The sequence below is a fragment of the Dipodomys ordii genome, unplaced genomic scaffold (assembly GCF_000151885.1).
Source record: "Dipodomys ordii isolate 6190 unplaced genomic scaffold, Dord_2.0 Scaffold10, whole genome shotgun sequence".
NCBI lineage: Eukaryota > Metazoa > Chordata > Mammalia > Rodentia > Heteromyidae > Dipodomys > Dipodomys ordii.
In genome coordinates this window covers 10,915,257-10,922,084 of record NW_012267226.1, presented here as the reverse complement: position 1 = coordinate 10,922,084, position 6,828 = coordinate 10,915,257, and positions in this window count along the sequence as shown.

The window sequence follows — 6,828 nt, the reverse complement described above, 5'->3', positions numbered from 1 at the left end:
CACCCTGGTCCTTAGCCACCTGATGTTTCAGTGGGCCATGACACCAAGTCAGTGCTGGACGGACTGGGCTGGGTGGGGGAGGGTGGCTGAAAACATCAGTGTATGTGTACCAACGATGACTGGGTTCCTACTGCATGCCAGCTCTACTGTAGGAATGGACAATGGACAGAATACAGAAGGACTTACACCCTGAGCACAGGTGCCAAGGTGATGAGACCAGCAGCAATCAGAGTGCTTCCTGGTTCTCTGGCGTAGCTGCTGAGATGCAGTTGCTCAGAGCCCTCTGCAGCCTGCCCCGCACGCAGGGCTCTGGTGGTGTGTACTCCTCTACCCCAAGTCCCGTTATGACACACTAGACTCCTGGCATTTCTGCCTGACCTCCAGAGCTGCCCATCAGCACCAATACAGATTTTACTTGCCAATTGTGCCTGTGCTCATCTTTGGTAGGGCCTGGTATGGGGTTTGGAAGCCCAGGTTGCACGGTTGGTGTGCTGGGGCCCGTGACAAGTGGCATCCCAAAGGCCATGATCATGGCATCGGTGACATGGGGAGTACAACCTACATCTAAAATGTCACCACTGCATTTACTGCAGTGGAACAGCTAAGGACGACGCCCCACGGCTCTGCAAGCAGCAGTCTGTCAGCGACCTCTGTGTCTTCAGAGGCCTTAGGAGCAGCAGCTATGTTACACAGTACGATGCTCAGCATTCACCAATCTCACTTAAGACCAGATAGATTTATGTGACATCATTACTTAAGGGGAAGCAGCACTGCTTCTCTTAGCCACTAGGTGGCAACACAAGCCCGTGGTACACCACCATGTGGGCCTGCAGTGTTGTCTTGCTTCTAGAAAGGGAGACAGGAATCTAAGTTCCCATACTCACTGTCTTCTCTGCTGCTGCTGCAAATGGATAGAGATCCTTGCCTTCATTCCCAGTTTCATTCTTGAGAACCTTACACCAGTTTCTTCAAGTTGAACACGGCACATTTCCTGCCTCAGAATTGGAGAGGACAAAAATAAGTATTAAACATACTCCCTGTCCTTGTCTCCTTGAGTGATATGATATAGGGAATATAAAAATACAAGAAAAACTATACAAGAAAAAAAATCCATGGAGATAAGAGACTTCTTTAGCCACAAAGGGAAAAGGAAGAAGCAATGTGAGCAGATTATGAAGGAAGAACTCACAGAAGCGGAGTGAGGCAGAAAGTTAACACAACCACTCAAGCCCTCCCAAGTCAGGAGCATTAGGGACTATCACGTGTTCTATTATCAGTAGGTAAGTGTGGCATTACATGCAAAAGATGTATGGGAGTTCAGAGCCTGGTTTGGGCTATGGGTGGGGGATTTGAGAAAACGCCAAAGGCTGAAGGGTGATCTGCCCCTCTGCAGCGCCTTCCAGTGCCAGGTTCCAGACCCTGTACAGCTCTGGGCACTGACTGCTCACTGGAGACCTGGTACCTGCCTTCTCTCTGGGCCTCTGCACTCACACGGGGCTAATGCAGGAGCATTACGTTAATTAGTTATTCATTTAATTTAACTTCACATTTGGTCTCAATTAAGCTTAAAATGTTCTTCCTTATAGATGCTACAATAGCACTTGTAATTAAAAAGCAATAACTCTTTGCGTTTCTTCTTTAGAGATCCATTGGGAGGTTGGGCTAGTGTGGGAGGAGGAAGGAAAAAAAAAAGGAAAGGAAAAGAAAGCTTAGCACTATGAGGAAGGAACTCAACTCATGGAGGTTCAGGGTAGGGATGGGGACAGTTGCTGCCTGGAGCTCTGAGAGGTGGACAGACCTTGTTCTTCACAAAGCTGTGGGAGCAAGGAGAGGGTGGATGAAGGGTAGAAGGAGGCTATTCATTCCATAACAGGAACAATGCCTTCCCAAAGATCTCCACATCCTAATCCCCCAAACAGTAAAAGGTTACAGTACAATGAAATACAGCTTTGGAGATGTGATTAAAGAACCCAAGATGGAGAGGCGATCCTGGCTTGTCAGGTGGGCCTGATAGCTAATCACAGGCTCCTTAGAAATCAGTGAGGCGCTAGCCAGCACTGGTGGCTCACACTTGTAATCCTAGCTACTCAAGAGGCTGAGATCTGAAGATTACAGATTGAAGCCAGATTAGGCAGGAAAGTCTGTGAGACTCTTATCTCCAATGAACCACCAGAAAAACAGAAATGGTGCTATGGCTCAAAGTGGTAGAACTTCAGCAAAAAGAGCTCAGAGACGGTGCCCAGGCCCTGAGTTCAAGCCCTATTACTGACAAAAAAAAAAACAAAAACGAAATCAGTGAGGCAGGAGGGGTAGAGTTTGGAAGTTAGTGTTATCCCAATACCTTTGAAAATACAGAAAGAGTCAGAGTCCACCTACCAGAGAATATGGGTGACTTCTAGAAGCTGGAAAAGCAAGCGTTCTACCACTTGACCCATGACTACAGCCCCCTCATACTCCTTCCCATTTTTTGACCTCCAGAACTGTAAGGTTTGTATTGTTCTAAATGACTTTATATTTGTGGTAATCTCTTACAGCAGCAATAGGAAATATACAAACTCAATGTAAAAGTGGTACTTGATCAATTAAAAGACATAGAGCAGCACTGGAAAGTATACACAATCCCTTAAACTTACAACAAGTAGGGGATGTCCATGTGGCACCTAGGTACAGCTTCCTTTACGTGCTTCTTGAAAACTGTATCAGCTAGGGGTTGCACCATCCAGTATGTCTATGCCAGGGAAAAGCCTCAGCTCACCAGAGCAGAGCCCTGCCCCAACTCCAGGGTTGATCAGTAAAGTTGTCATAGGAACCTTTTAACTGCTTTGCTCAAGACCTGTACCCGATTCCTAAGATTCTGGGTGATTAATAAAAAGTAGCTGATTCTCCAAGTGAACAACCTGGTTCCCCCATCTCCATTTTTCCTTATGGAACAGCACAGTGAAATATAAAGGAGTTAAGAGCTTAAACACTGAACTAAACTGCCTGACTTCAAATCCTGACCCCCGCCTGCCCCTTACTGAGTGATCTCAAGCCAACCACCTTGGCAGGCTGTGCCTGTTCCGGTCTGTGAAATGGGGACATCAAGATAATCTACTTCATAGGCCTCTGTATGATAACCTGAGTCAATACTTACATTAAAAAAATGAAAAAATGGCACGTTCATTAAATATAATACAAATAGTGATTTAAGCAATGTGAAGTGCATTTATTTCCGAGTTTTGTGGGTGGATCTAGAGATTAAAAGTTGAACTCTATGAACCATAAGCTCCTTTCCAAGCCTGAGTCTTTCTGCCCCCTTGAGGATAATCAGCACTTCTCCAGATTTGTTTCTATAGTTCTGAGTCCACATCTGGAAATTTGTTTCTGCATAACAACAGCCAAATACTTGTAAGCCAAGGAGTTGAAACAAAATCTTTTGTTATTTGTCCTAGAATGTTAATTAGAGTTCTTCTCATGTTAATTAGAACTTTTACCTTTTTGGATGCGAGTTAGGGAATCAGAGGGTACAAATAGTTTAAATACATTGATCTCTACTATAAAAAACAGGAGTGGTCTGAAAGCCAACATGATCTTTAAAGAAATGAGATGTGCAGAATCCATTGAGGGACTGGGTTAGGTGTTCTGAAGAACAGAGCAAGAAATGGTAGTATCAGAATAAAAAAAATTAAAGGCAACTGGTATGCCTTCATCCAAAGATGGAGTTGGGAAGACAACATGGACCTTTCAGCCAGTGTTTTAACTGGCTCACGCCACAGCAGGTACACAATCAATGTTAAATGAACAGCTATGTGCAATTCTTCTAGTTCATGTATACACATGTAAAAACCTGCATAAAAAAAGGCTAGTTTTAGTTCTTTTTACTTGACTGATGGACACTAGGGTTTGAACTCAGGGTCTTGTGCTTGTTAGGCAAGTGCTCTACCATTTGAGCTACATCCTCCTTACTGATATGAGAAGTTTAAAAAACTTATATACATATCTAAAAAATTACCCAGTGTGCCGGGCATTGGTGGCTCACGCCTGTAATCCTACTTACTCAGGAAATTGAGATTTGAAGATCACAGTTCAAAGCCAGCCTGGGCAGGAAAGTCCATGAGACTCTTATCTCCAATAAACCACTAGAAAACCAGAAGTGGCGCTGTGGCTCAAGCGTAGAGCACTCGCCTTGAACTGAAGAGTGCTGGGACAGTTCCCGACCCCAGAGGTCAAGCCCCAACAACCACCACCACCAACAACAAAAATTATCCAGTGTGTGTGAGCTGGGCACAGGTGGCTCACTCCTGTAATCCTAGACTGGGGAGGCTGAGACTTGGATGGAGGATCCCACTTTGAAGCTAGCCCAAGCAGGAAAGTCTGCAAGAGTCCATCTTTAGTTAACCAGCAAAAACATCAGACTGGAGGTATGGCTCAATTTGTACAGCACTAGTCAAGAAAGCAAGCTGAGGGAGTGGGAGGCACTGAGTTCAAACCTGGGTCCTGGAAGAAAAAAAAATACACCATTGCCCAGTGTGTCTTGTTGAGAAAGTTCTAAAACACAGCACCACCTCCTGGATCAGACAAATGATTTTCCCTGGGTTAGGATGAGGTCCTGATAATTTAGTTTGTCTAGACATAGAAGGTTATGAAATAAACTGGGCACCAGTGGCTCACACCTGTAATCCCAGCTACTCAGGAGGCTGAGATCTGAGGATCATGGTTCAAAGCCAGCCCAGGCAGGAAAGTCTGTGAGACTCTGATCTCCAATAAGCCACTAGAAAACTGGAAGTGGTGCTGTGGCTCAAATGGTAGAGCACTCTCCTTGAGCTGAAGAGTTCAGAGACAGCGCCCAGGGCCCAGAGTTCAAGCCCCATGACCGACAAAAAAAAAAAAAAGTTATGAAATAGCCCAATTTTTCATATAAAAGCCTGATTTTGCTGTCTCTCCTCAACTTCAAAAGTCTCTGGACAATAAGTCTCCTGATAGGAACAGAGTGGTACCATCTACCCTAAGAAACTCACTGGAGAAGAGCTAAATGGAACACTAAGATGATTTCTGCTAGTATTAGAGGGCCAACCTCTGAGCCATCTCCAAGAAAGCCTGAGAGTAAGGAATGCCCTATCACACAGCCTACCCACTTCCAGCAGCGGCTCTGCATGCTCCCTTTCCTCCAATCTGTTTGGAAGGAATTTTTCTTCTTTTTTATTTTTTTACCCTAGGACTGTAGGCCAGACTTAAGAAATTATTTCCTTTGAACCTTTCTAAAGAAGGCCTTAGCTGCAAAGCTTTTCCTAACTGAGGAAGAAATGAAGGGGGCAGTTTCAGAGGGGGAACAACCTCTCTTGGTACTCACCAGAGACCAGTGACTTTCCAATAGTCATTTAGACCTGAGACCCCCTGAGGAGGCAGGAGAGGGTTCTTCTCCAGCATCCAGGACAGAAAGTAGAGAAATGACTCTGACCCCCTGCACGTTTTCAAGTTCCAGAACTCAGTGGTTTTCTTCCAGTTTGAGACAGGCCCCGGCATCTGTGACACTTAGATTTGCCAGCTGTGTGAATCTCGGGTAAGTCAGTGAACCTCCTTAAGTCTCCATTTGTTTCTACTTTAAAGTCGGGCTGATAATGACTATTATAAAAATTAAGCAAACTTCAAGGAAATTAGCATGCTACTGGCATACAGAACAAATTTAATCGCTCTTCCCAATTTGTTCTCATGGTTCTTAACTAAGCTAGACTCCTTAGCTTACAGCTTTAGGTGCTCAGGAGGACATCTCCAAAGCAGAGGTCAGAGCAGCACCCCCTAGTGACAAATCTTGCTTGGTCTGGGAGGTGAGTCAGGGGTTAAGTTATAGTTTCCTGTTGAATGTACATGCCTTACTGGGCTTGGAGAAGGGCTACTAAAGGTGGGAAGAAAAAGCTCACCTTGGTGACACAGGGCTGTAATCCCAACATTCAGGAGGCTAAGGCAGAAGAATGAAGGGTTTTGTGGCCGGCCTGAGCAACACAGTGAAAATGTCACAAAACTAAACCAAAAATGCAATAAAACACCAACAAAAATGGATCAAACCTAAAATGGATTTTTTTTTGGGTCCAGTCGTGGGGCCTGAACTCTGGGCCTGGGCGCTGTCCCTCAGCTCTTCAGCTCAAGGCTAGTGCTCTAGCCTTGAGTCACAGCGCCATTTCCGGCTTTTTTCTTTTTGCTTATGTGGTGCTGAGGAATCGAACCCAGGGTCTCAGGCATGCAAGGCAAGCACTCTACCACTGAGCCACCTTCCCAGCCCCCTAAAAGGGATTTTTATGGTAATTAAATGAGGTACACAGAGATCATTAGATCTTGGAAGAAAAATAATCCAGAGATCTATGGCGAAAGACAATCAACATTCTATATCTTTTTTCTAATCACCAAGCAAACTTGAAAAAAATACAAGCTTCCAGAAAGCTGTGCCTAAGAGTTTAAAGTCCAAGTCAGACCACTGGTGGTTGTTTACTGATTTTATAGTGTTTTGTGGAACTATATGCATATAGTGATCAATAACCAACATCTAAACATGTCTTCCAAATTAAAACATCCTTCTTGACTTAAGTGTATTTCCTTTTCAGATGATTGCAATCTTAGAATGAAGAATTCTACAAACTACCAAAAAGGATCAGGATCTTTTATTGACCAACAGAAGAAAATTTTTTTTTTCCAAAATCTACTACTAACAATTTGATTGAAAGTGTACTCTAAGCAGATCATCGTAACTATTTCCCTTTCAAAACAGATAGAAACCCTGAAGTACATGGTCTAAGAAGTCAGCTGAGATTCCATGGCCTCGGGGTCACTTTTGCAGTTTGTTTCTGGAAGTGTCTT